This window comes from Notolabrus celidotus, chromosome 19 (genome assembly GCF_009762535.1).
Source record: "Notolabrus celidotus isolate fNotCel1 chromosome 19, fNotCel1.pri, whole genome shotgun sequence".
Lineage (NCBI taxonomy): Eukaryota > Metazoa > Chordata > Actinopteri > Labriformes > Labridae > Notolabrus > Notolabrus celidotus.
The window spans coordinates 25,314,536-25,326,175 of NC_048290.1; positions in this window are offsets into that span (position 1 = coordinate 25,314,536).

The following is an 11,640-nucleotide window of genomic DNA, read 5'->3' on the forward strand; positions in this document are numbered from 1 at the left end:
TAGTTAGCATCCTCACTGATGGAATAAGCAGTCTGTGATTAGAGTTAACAACATCATTCAATACTCTGCTTCATTCCTCATCAAAACAAAGTAGTGGCGTCCATAATGAGCTGACAAGCAAGGATTTATTTTATTTCACTTCAGTGTCACAATAATTTTAGAAACTCCTGACAAGAAACTGTCAAAGTTACATGTTTGATGTCGGTCCACACAGACAATCAGACTGTTGCTGTCACAAACCAACCATTTAAATCGCAGAGCAAGAAACAAAGGTCAAAGGTCATCCATCACATGAAGCATTGAACAACAGTACTGAAAATGAAATAATTATTTCCTGAAATCTTTCTTTTTGTAAATATGAGCCAAATAAATATATTTTTATTACTTTTTTCAGATTTATGTTTAGGCTTTTATGCCTTACATTAGAGACAGGACATTGGACAGAGAATGAAGCAGGCGACAGAGGGTGGGAAGCGATAGGCAGTTGAGGGCCATGAGTTGGAGGCTGTCCTCTTAGAGCATCATAGTCTCTGTATATGGCGATGTAATCCATAAGCCAAACCTGCCTCCCCAGTTTTAATGGTCTAATAAATCATACAGCTTTGCATATTACTTAATACCCTTCAAGCCCCCCTTGACCAGCCACCTTTGACACGAGCTCTCCACCTAAATGCTTAACCAAAGTACTTTTTATAATCAGAACTACTTAAATGCTTCTAAATATTCTATATTTCCTGTCTAACTTATAAATGATGACTATTCAAGATCAATTCAAGCCATTTCTGCTACCATGTTTTTTCAAACATCGTACTCGTGTTGTTTTATCCTGTCAAGAGCCATGTTGAGGAGAACACAGGAAGCGCTCCTTTTAGATGCAGTGGTGCAATGCTTCCAAATGAAAATGATCCAAGATATTCCTCCAATTCATTCTCTTAAACACCATGACATCAATTAAATATCAGTGGGAGACCATCTGGTGTAGCTACTGAAGGCTATAAATACATTGAGGATTACCGTACGCCAATTTGGTTATAATAAGACCACATGATATCTTGGTACGAACTGAGACTGTTGGCATTCTGATGACATACAAGATATCGAGCACATCACCTCTATACAATCTTACTTGCAGAGCCATAAACCAAGTTACCAACAAAAAGAATCCACAAGGACAATAATTGCTCCTGAATGTACTCCCTGTTGATTCAAGCTAAGTGTTATGCTAACTGTGTGTGCGCGAATATTTCTGATGTCTGATAAGTGGTGTGTGTGAGGGTGTGTATTTCAGAAGAGTGTACCAAGAGCAACGCAAATCCCCAAGACTTACATCCAAAGGAGTTTTTGTGTGATTGACACTTCTTTGTTATAGTTTCCTCATTTACTCTCCTCCTTTCTATTTTTTCTGAGTCATGTTATCTCCTTCCCTGTTTGACCCCCTCCCCCTCAAAAACATTTGCATACTTTCCTGCCCTCTCGCTTCCCTAATGATGCTTCAGGCTCTGGATTCTGCTTCTATTATGATGAAAATAAGCGCAGGATATTTACATCTTTGGAACTAATCCTCTTTTTAATGTGCCCCAGGCCATTAATCATCTTCTTTTATTTATGAGTCTGGTATGTTGTGTCTAAAGGTGTTAATGATGGCTCCGATTTAGAGAGGCAGCTGTCTGCTTCTCCTCAGAGAACATGCGGCAGTGGGAGGTGTGTTTTTGCTTGTGTCTGCATATCTGGGTGGCCAAATGAAAGTTAAATAGACATGAAAAGTAATAAGACACATTTATTTGCACAGACTTGCCTCCAAGTTGTGAACAGTATTTCCATAGCTCAAGTGTGTATAAGGCAAATACCCTGGATATATTCTTAATACTTTTCCTAATCCTAACAATACTAAAAAAATTTCACTTTGTCATGTATTTATCCTCATTTGAGTTTGTTTGTTTGTTTTCCATTCTCTAATTTGGATACCATGCGAAAAATGCTTCAAATAAAAGTCCTACCTAATTTCATTGATGAAGCTGGACTCTGACAACCATGTAAATATTAACTGTTTGGATAAGTATTGTTTATAAGAAAATGTGTCAGATTATTCTCCCTATCAAAATGTCTTGACAAATATAACTGGAAAAATGAGCTCTTTAAGAAAAGGGCATAGGTGGGAAGTATTTCCTAATAACAGATGTCTATGTTGGGTTTTCGACTCCACACTGAGCACAAACATCTCCAAAAGTATTACATTTCATTCTTTGTGGAAAGTGTGCTCCAATCATTTTCTTGTTTTCCACACTTCTCCACATCTCTGGATAAATACTGTTTTTGACACCATTTTATTGGTCGGTCACCCCAGATTCTATTTGCTTTTGACAACTGTTGCTTGTGGGGCTTTAGAACATAACTGCAGGTAGTTTTCAGATAAATTACATTTTGGTCTTGGACTCTTCAGTGGTCATGGTAGCTCAATTCACTGCAGGTTGCACAAACACTAAGACTTTTCTGTCTGAGGCAAATCTTTATAAACCTTCAATGCATTCATGTACATACAAACAGCGTGTGTCCAACAGGAACTTATGATATGTTATAATGTGTTATTTTTTCAGACTGAAATCTAGTCTTCTTTTTATCTAAAGACAGAGGGGGTCATTTTAGCCTTACAAATAATTTTCCTCATGTCTCTATGGTTTTGTAGGTAAGATAAAATGTGTAGTGAACAGGCATGGTTATGCAAATTAGAATCCAAACGGGGTGAGAAAAGAGCAAAGTAGTTATCACTGAAGGCATAGAGACATAGAAAAGTTTACACAAAATACTGATTTAAAGCAGTGTTCATTTCATTAATGAAAGTTATGATGACAAATCTTAGTCAATTACTTTTTTTTTCTTGAGATGATGATTAACTAAAATAAAAACTCTGACAATTATTTTTTTTTGGTTAACAAGACAATGACATGACAAAAATGTTAGTGGTGGATCATCATACATTCAAAGTTCATGGTATTCGGTCCAACACAGTTGAAGCAGATGGCTGTCTAACATGAGTCTGGTTCTGCTCAAGGTTTCTGCCTGATAAAGTAAGTTAGTCCTTGCCACTGCAACTAGCTAAATGCTGCAAAGTGCTCTGCTCGGGGTGGATTAAGATGAGATAAGACTGAGTCCTGTCTGTAAGATGGGACTGGATCTGATCCTATCTTTGTTAATCATTTAACATAGAGTATGGTCTAGACCTGCTCTGTTTGTAAAAGCATCTTGAGATAACATTTGTTGTGGCGCTATATAAATAAAAATTGATCGATTGATATTGTCCCCTGTGTGTCCAATCTGTCAAAGTACAAGCAATGAATTCCTGTGACAGGCTGATTTAGTTAAAGGGCACAGTGATATCCTGGTCACTGCATAGAGTGTGCTTGTGGGTACAAGTTCTCACTTCCTCCATGCATCTTTCTCATTTGATGAATTGTTTCCCCCCATATATGTCAGTGACAAAGCCACAACCAACTTAACAGGGTTGCAGACACAAGATTCACCATAAATAAGGCATATGTAGCAGCTTTACACTGATACCATTATCACCCCTTCTTATGGTTTGAGTTACTTTATAGCTTTCAGCAACTTAGAGATGCTTTCACCAACCCTGCTGTGCTGGGACAAGACCTTGCTCCACTTCTCCCTATTAGAGATGATTGTGCCCCTGCAGCTCCTCAGGGTGCTCTCACATCTCAACCTGGTAACTGTCATTATTTGCCGAATCCCCAGACCAGCCTAACAGAGACAGAAACTAACAATTTTGCCACAGTGTGAACAGGCAGAGGTGAAAATCTGCCAGGCGCAATTGTGCAGATTGATTCAATACAAGGTCAGTAATCCGGTTGTCCCTAGTGTTGCTTTTGCAATTGAGTATTAATTACCTTTGTGAAGTTTTTTTTAACCAACCAGAGTCAAGTATTTAACATGACTTGGTAATAAGTCAATATAACCATTTGATCTAGTTAAAGTCTTCCTTGGACTGCAAGAAAAGACCAGCAGCATCTCAATTTTTGTGTCTTATTTTTGAAGGGAACACCACAAAAAGAGAAAAATAAGAGGAAGTTCTGCATTTGAAAAGTGTGTGTATGTGTTTGTGTGTAGTTGCGATTTTTAAATCCTTTTCAGATGCTTTAAAACATAAATGTGTGTCGGACCGATTGAGTGATGGAGGGTTAGTGAAGAGAAAAGGGCAAGCGTCGACAGCTTGCCAGTTAAAAATCATGTCTCAGTTGTCTGTTTCATGTGCAGGGATTGGTTTACTCTGTGTGTATGTGTCTGTGTGTGTTTTTGTGTGTGTGGCTGCCTCTCATCTGCAGCCTGAGTCTAGATTCACACCTGCTGAAGAATCCTTCCCAGACACTCAAAAATCTGTCACCTCCACATTCCGTCTCTCCTCATCTCTTTCTTGCTGTCAGGTTTTCAAAGATCTTTTTTACGCCTTTCCCCTTGTCTGCTTCCTCCCTTAAACTTTAGCATACATATATTCCTCTCTCCTCCAATGAGTTTTAGGGCACATATATCTTTTCCTCAGAGATGTGCTCCTTCTCTTTTAATAACACTGTCACTTTTTTGATGTTTCTCTGTTTGCACGCAGAACTTTTCTCATTACTTCTTCCTTTCTCTGTCTCACACTCACCTCTTGTGAGTCCATCCTCTCTCCTTTTATTCCTCCCAGTGTGTTTTCAGAATAATGGGTGCTCTTGGTCATACATACAAAAGTATATAGCAGATTTACTTTAAGACATGAATCATCCAAGCGACACAAAGGGCAAGTGTTAGTCTTAACTGTTCTTATCAACATCTGATTGGCTTGCCTGGAATGTTTCACTTAAAGATAGAAATAGTAAGTCACTGGTTGCACTTTGTCAGAGAGACAACTTAAAAAGTGCTTGAGGTTTTTTTCTGAAGTTCATATGTCTAATCCATCCCGGGGAATCAGAGAACTCCAAACCAGGATTTGTTGTTTGTACAGATTACACGTAATTTGCATCGGATGTGTTGTGTCACTTAAGTTGGGCAATATGTGTTCGTGTTACAGACTGTCTGAGTAATCACATACAACAACATTTGCATTTGGTCGGGACATACCTTTAAAACTACTATTGAAATTAAATGTATGTCACTCGCAAATTTGTGTTGCAGAGAGTGAAAATCGTATAATTTCCTTGTGCAACAAATGTATGTACTTATTTGTATTTGGTCACAACTGTGGCGGAACAAAAGTCTGTACAAAATTCAAATTGTGCAAAATTGGCATCTTCTCTTCATGACATTGATGTTTTACATTGCATTGACTTTTGAAAATTTCATCATACAAAATTTTAGTTTGCATCTGAACACACCTTTTGAATCATACATAAATTTGCATCTTTAAGCTATGTAATTGATTTTTTGGTTCCATAAATGTGTGATGCACAGAAGAAGAGTCTGACAGTGCAAGCACACCAAAGAACAGCTAATTTGCTCTAAGTGACAGAGCTAAAGTTAGAGGCAACTCAGCTAGCAGCCCCTAGCTAATGAACTGGAAGCCCTACTATCTTTAATCTAACAGCTTTTTGTTTGTTCGTTTAATTGTTTGTTTGTTTGTTTGAGTTTATTTTTGTGTTTTTGTGTTATCAAAAGCAGGAAACTTGGACAGAGTTGGGGATGACATGTCTACGACCACAGGTTGGAATTGAACCCAGGCTGCCTGCTTCATGGACTAGCCTCTGTACCTGAGGCATGCAATGTGACCTCTAGGCCAAACTGGCACCACTGAAACAGCTTTTTGAAGTATTGCAATTTTATTTAATTGCTGGATTTGTGAAAAGGAGACCTCTACAGATAGTTTTCCCTCCTGTAATAACCTTGTAAACAGCAACCATAGAAGAAAGCCTTAACTTGAAGCCAATCTAAACTGAGCACCTCCAAACAAGCTCATGGCAGCTCAGCTCACAGCCCCCCTGCAGTCCTATTTGAGCCGACATTGACATAACTGTTTTATTCAGTGGTGTTATAAGACTTATTCACCCCCATCTCTTCAGTTCCCTTTAGTTATTCATATGGATTAATTAAACATGATAGTGTGTAAATTAATGAGCCTCAAAGGTCCAGTTAGCAAACATAAAAGTCTTTAATGAGGCTCGGCTAGCTGTTTCCCTCAGTCTTTGTGCTGAGGTAAGCAAACCTAAGTCAACCAGTTGGTGGCACCCTGCCTATTTGTTTTAAGAGAGAAGGAGACTTCTAGACTGATCCGCATGACCACAGTTGCTCCCTCATGGTTAAACCTACACTATAACGTTTAGCTCTCCTAAGTACTAAATAGGCCAGAGACCTGACATAAGCTGTGTTTCAAATGCTTAAAATAATGTTTTGACACACTTTCACACCTCAAGTGCCACCAAATCTGTCTGTATCCGTCCAGACTCAGAAACAAAGCGGATTTATAAACAGCTGAACCTTCTCTTTGGTGTCATGCATTGCGTGCCAAACATGTCTAATGCAATTAAACAGATAGAGAGGATTTTCCTTATGTTCAACACGAGACGGATGACCTGGTGATGGCATGGAGGTAACCTCTCTCCTAAGCCATTAATGGACAATTTCCAAACAGCACACTGCAGACGAATTCTATTTTTAGATATATGTGTCTTAGTAACCTCAACTCCAGTTTTTCCACTCTTTTGTCACCTTTTCGGGTAAATGGAATTTCCAGATGCAACTAAACTCACCTTTACTTTTTGGAATATTCAAAATACATCAATCAAATCCCGTCCTAATATAATCGTACACTAATATGAGAATGATAGCCTGTTTTTGGTTTTCATTTGAGTGGATGCATTACTGCTAACAGTGATTTCAAGAACTCAAATAAAGCCCTTTGTTTTTCCAGACACTGGTATTACCAGAGAACACATTACATTTTGTTCTTTCAGCTGCAGATCAGATCAGACTGGGGATTGAGGACAAGTCTGATCACTACCCCCACAGCTGCTGTCATTTCCCCTGCAGCTGACCTGTGGAGGGTTGCCTTGAGGTGGAGTCCTTGTGACAGCTGACAAAAGACACTTTTCTGCCTCCAGTGGTGACAAACCCTTTAGATTTACCTCAACCTGTAACCCAATGGAGGAAGAAAGAGATGGTGTCTTTGTGTTGTTAGAGTCAAGGTGGGAACAGGAAGTTGATGTAACACTGTTTTTCCTCGCATGAAACAATAATTGTGCTAAGACTGAAGTGACACAAACTTTGACAACAGAATGTATTGTGTCACAGCAGCATATGAAAATGCATACATTATCATATAATAAGTGTTAGATGCAATGTAAGAACAATTTAAGTCAGACACCTGACACCAAGCTGTGATCCCCTTCATGTGTGGTCTGCAGATTTCTCCTCCCGGTGCTGCAGAAACATGCTACCTTCATTAACACCCGCCCCACTGTAAATCTAGACAATGAGATCTTATTTATAGCACTCTATTATCCACTAACATGCAGACACTCGGAGAGCATGCGCACACACAGGGAGGGTTAGCTGATATTTGTCAACAATGCTATTGTACGAACAGTTGTTGTTCAGCCGGGGAAAAGAAAATCTGAGCAATGAGGTCAAGATGTTTCGGAATTTCTGCCACGTAAATGGGTGTTGTTTGTGGTGTTCATGTGCCAGAGCTGAGATATTTGTAGGGGGTACAACAAAAGACTCTGAGCAGACCGAAATAGTTCAGGGGAGCTTCATTACTGTAAGTGGGATTATTTCTGCACTTTATTAAACACAGTCATTATCGAGCAAACACACAAGCGCAGCAGAGCGAAGGGGCCACTCTAGATTGGCCTCATTATGTGCTTGAGATATTGTGCTTTTTGGCACATAAGCCAAATAATACAGGACTTAGCTTCTCCCATTTTAGAATACAGCTATGTTAGATTTATCAGAGAGAGGGAAACATTACGGTAACAATGCAGTGGAAGTATTTATAGATTTTTGGGGAAAGCAGTAACAACACAACCACCTGTTCCTATAACTATTTACTATAGACCACCATGAGAGAGTGTGTGTGCTGGTGTGGTTGTCTGTGTGTGTGTGAGAGAGAGAGAGAGAGAGAGAGAGAGAGAGAGAGAGAGAGAGAGAGAGAGAGAGAGAGAGAGAGAGAGAGAGAGAGAGAGACCTCACAAAACTTAACAATAAATCAATAATAAACAATCTGAAATACAGCAATCCAACTTGAAAACTAGCAGCAGCAAAATACTGAAGGTATGTCCACCTCTAAACACAAAGGAAATTACTTTGTTTGTCACAAGAATGGTGTCAACTCAACAAGTATAGACAAGACATTAAAATCTTGAGCTTCATTACCAACACAAATCGGCTCTTCTTGCCTTTAGAAACAGACATATACACACATTTCCATCTAACCTGGTCACATATGAATAATGTATAATAAATGTATGAATAATGTATGAAGTAACTGTTACACAACATACCTTAAAGCTCCTGTGAGGCACTTTCTGTGGTGTCAATTTTGGTGCCCCCGATGGACAGAGTGATATGTCTCATCTGTAAGTTGTGTTTTTCTAAGCCTGGTTTATACTTCTGCGTCGAAGTGACACAACGTGGACCGCAAGCCCTGTGATTGGTCCTCTGGGCCGCATTGTATTTCCTGCATTTACAGCACTTCCGAAATTGCCGTACATACTGTACATGAGCTGTACATTTCATCTCCTCTGTCGTCTCCTCTCTATTCTTCCTTGCAATAAATGCTGTATGATCAATGGCTTCATGTATAAACTCTAATTTAACATTATATGTACAGAATTGCCGTGAAAGAGCAAGCAGAAGAGATAGCTGTACCTGAAACAAGTAGTTCTCACGACCATGTTAACCACAACTGCGTGGGGCCGATGCAGAAGTAAAAAAGACAGCAAATTCTCCTCCTGCTGTTTTTAGCAGTCATAAGTATCACTGACTGTGATATTTGCTGTGGGAAAGTAATCATCTGGTTTGACACACACCCCCTCACAGAGGTTTCAAGCATTAAAAATAACAATATAGAAATATTTCATGATGTTGCTGATGGTCTTGTTTGGTTTTATCCGTCATAAAGAGGCATCACTGTAAATATCAGTCCGTTTCATAACCAGTCAAAAACTCCTCACAGTAGCTTTAACTAATGAAAGATTAAACATGGACTCATTACCTGAAGTCATACTAACTTGATTATTAGTTTATGATGAGCAATATGAATTACTTATGCATCCTACATGAATTCAAACAGGAACTGATCGTTATTCGTGCATTACTTAAACATTAATGAGGCATAAATACAGTAAAAAATGCAGTACCCATACTGTACAGATTACAGATTATTGTCCTAATCATTTTTTTAAATTGGTTCATTTTAATGATCTCACCCTCCACTACAGAGCAGTAATGAAACCCAGGATTTAAAACAGACGTAACATAATTAATATGGTTAAAAATGGAGGGAATGTAACAATGCTGTAATTGTTTTCTGTAACTCCCTCTGAGGGCCACAGCTAAATCCATGCTCATTATACCTAGGTAATCAATGATCATGTTTATTGATCTGCGGCCGAAAAGGAATGGGGGTTCACCAGGGACAGGCCACATAAATTACTTAAATCAATGCACTCACACTAATTGGGCAGAGAGCCGATGGAAGTGGTCAGGTGATGCGGTGAGGTCAACCATCTGCAGGAAAAATTGGAAAAAGTGATGGGAGATGAGCTCAGGAGATGTTTACCTGTGACCTTCACCTGAACTCCGCCTCAGCCATGAGGAGGAAAATGTAGATTTGACAGATGAGGAAAACTGCGAATGATGAATCAAATGTACTACCTACAGTGATGAAGGGAAGCGTTTGCTCAGTACAGTTTCAATATCCGGCTATACCTATTGTGATTTTTGTACACCTTGAGATGAATCAGTCAAGGAATACGTTTCACAACAACCTGCTTTAAACGCAAACATAGCATGAAACGGGAGACATTTGTGAATAAATTCTGGATACTCAAAGTCCCCTAACAAACTTGTTTTCTTTCCCTCCATTATTTAGCAATAAAAGGAAACCGCAAACATTGCAAAGTATTTTAGGTCACCAAACGAAAAGAATGTGTCCAAAAAAAAGCTTGTACCTTATGAAAAATAAATAAGGGTAGAGGCTGGTTCATTTTTCATCTGGACCTTCACAGACATGCTCACATTTTTATCAATAAAAGAGAAAATGTGAGAGTTAAATTGTTTCAACTGCTTCTGTTTCTTAAATAAGAGTAGTGTTATTCATGTATATGAAGGAAAAGGTGCAGGATGACATTTCAAACATAGACTGTATAAATAATGGAAGTAGCAACCGTGACATCACCCATCTGTTCCTGAGCTCTGTTTTGAAACCAATCATTGGTGGGAGCCATATTGGTAAAGTGGAACTCAACCAAACTAGTGTGAGGTAAAGGGACGGGCTTTGAGCCTGCTAGCCAACAGCTACAGTGTTCCCGCCTGTCAGTCAAGTCAGTCATGTCCTTATTTGGGCAAAACTTGTAATCTTAATATCTTCTAAACTGTCACGTTAGAATAAAAATTCACCCCCCGTACAGTGTGTCCGATAGAGAAATTATCGATGTTGACCCAAGTTATTTTAACCAGGCTGTAACCATGTTTATTAATGCTGTAAAGATCGTCTTCTTTGAATGGGTGTGTATGTGGTTTTCCAGTGTTTCTGCAGCCTCAGGCGGATGCTCGATGAATTGTAGTTTATAACTCTTTCGCATGGGCTTCATATTTTGAGACTGGAGGTTGCCGCTTGATTTCAAACCACATTTACACATGCAACTTTATCTGTGGCAGGTGTTGCAATTTTATTCAATTAGTGCTGTTACACCTGTGATCAACAAAAGTGTATGTGCTGTGAGAAAGGTAATTTCAACAGTTGTAATCCTAGAAATTCACTCACCAAAAAGTGTAACTTTTAACAGACCTTCTAGCCAGCCTTTCACAGACATATACTGTGTTGATGTCCAGCAGAAAGAGACCTGTCACTCAAGCAACCAGGTCTCATAACTTTCACTGTAATAATGTAATTAAGATGAGTGACATGTATTCCCTTTGGACAGTTGTATTCAAAGAGAAATGAGCCATAGAGAACAACACTATTTTAAAACTTGGCTGTGAACATGGATATTTCTGGACCATCTCAACATGAGGCCTAATGGGGAATTTTTTGGCTATGGAACACTTGAGCCTCACTCCAGACTAAAAACAAAAAAAGCTTTTCTTTGTTTCTTCAACACCAGAGGTTGAAGCTTGGCAGCAGTGCAATAAACAATAACTGATACAAAGGAGCAGTATAGAAGGAATAAGGAGATTTATTACTCAATTTTAGAGACTGCAGGGCATTTCATTTGTGAGGCAACTTGTTCTAGTTTTCCTCATGATAGAATTGTGAATGAGAATTTACACTTGGGAAAAACAAAAAATACACTGATAAAGACTCACAACTCAGAGAAATGAAAGTTGTTACTTGATATAGAAGTGTACTTGTCTCCAAATAAAGCAGGACTTAAGCATGAGATGATACAAAACAGTGTTGGATATGAGGATTTGATTAATTTTCCTTACCGTAGTTTT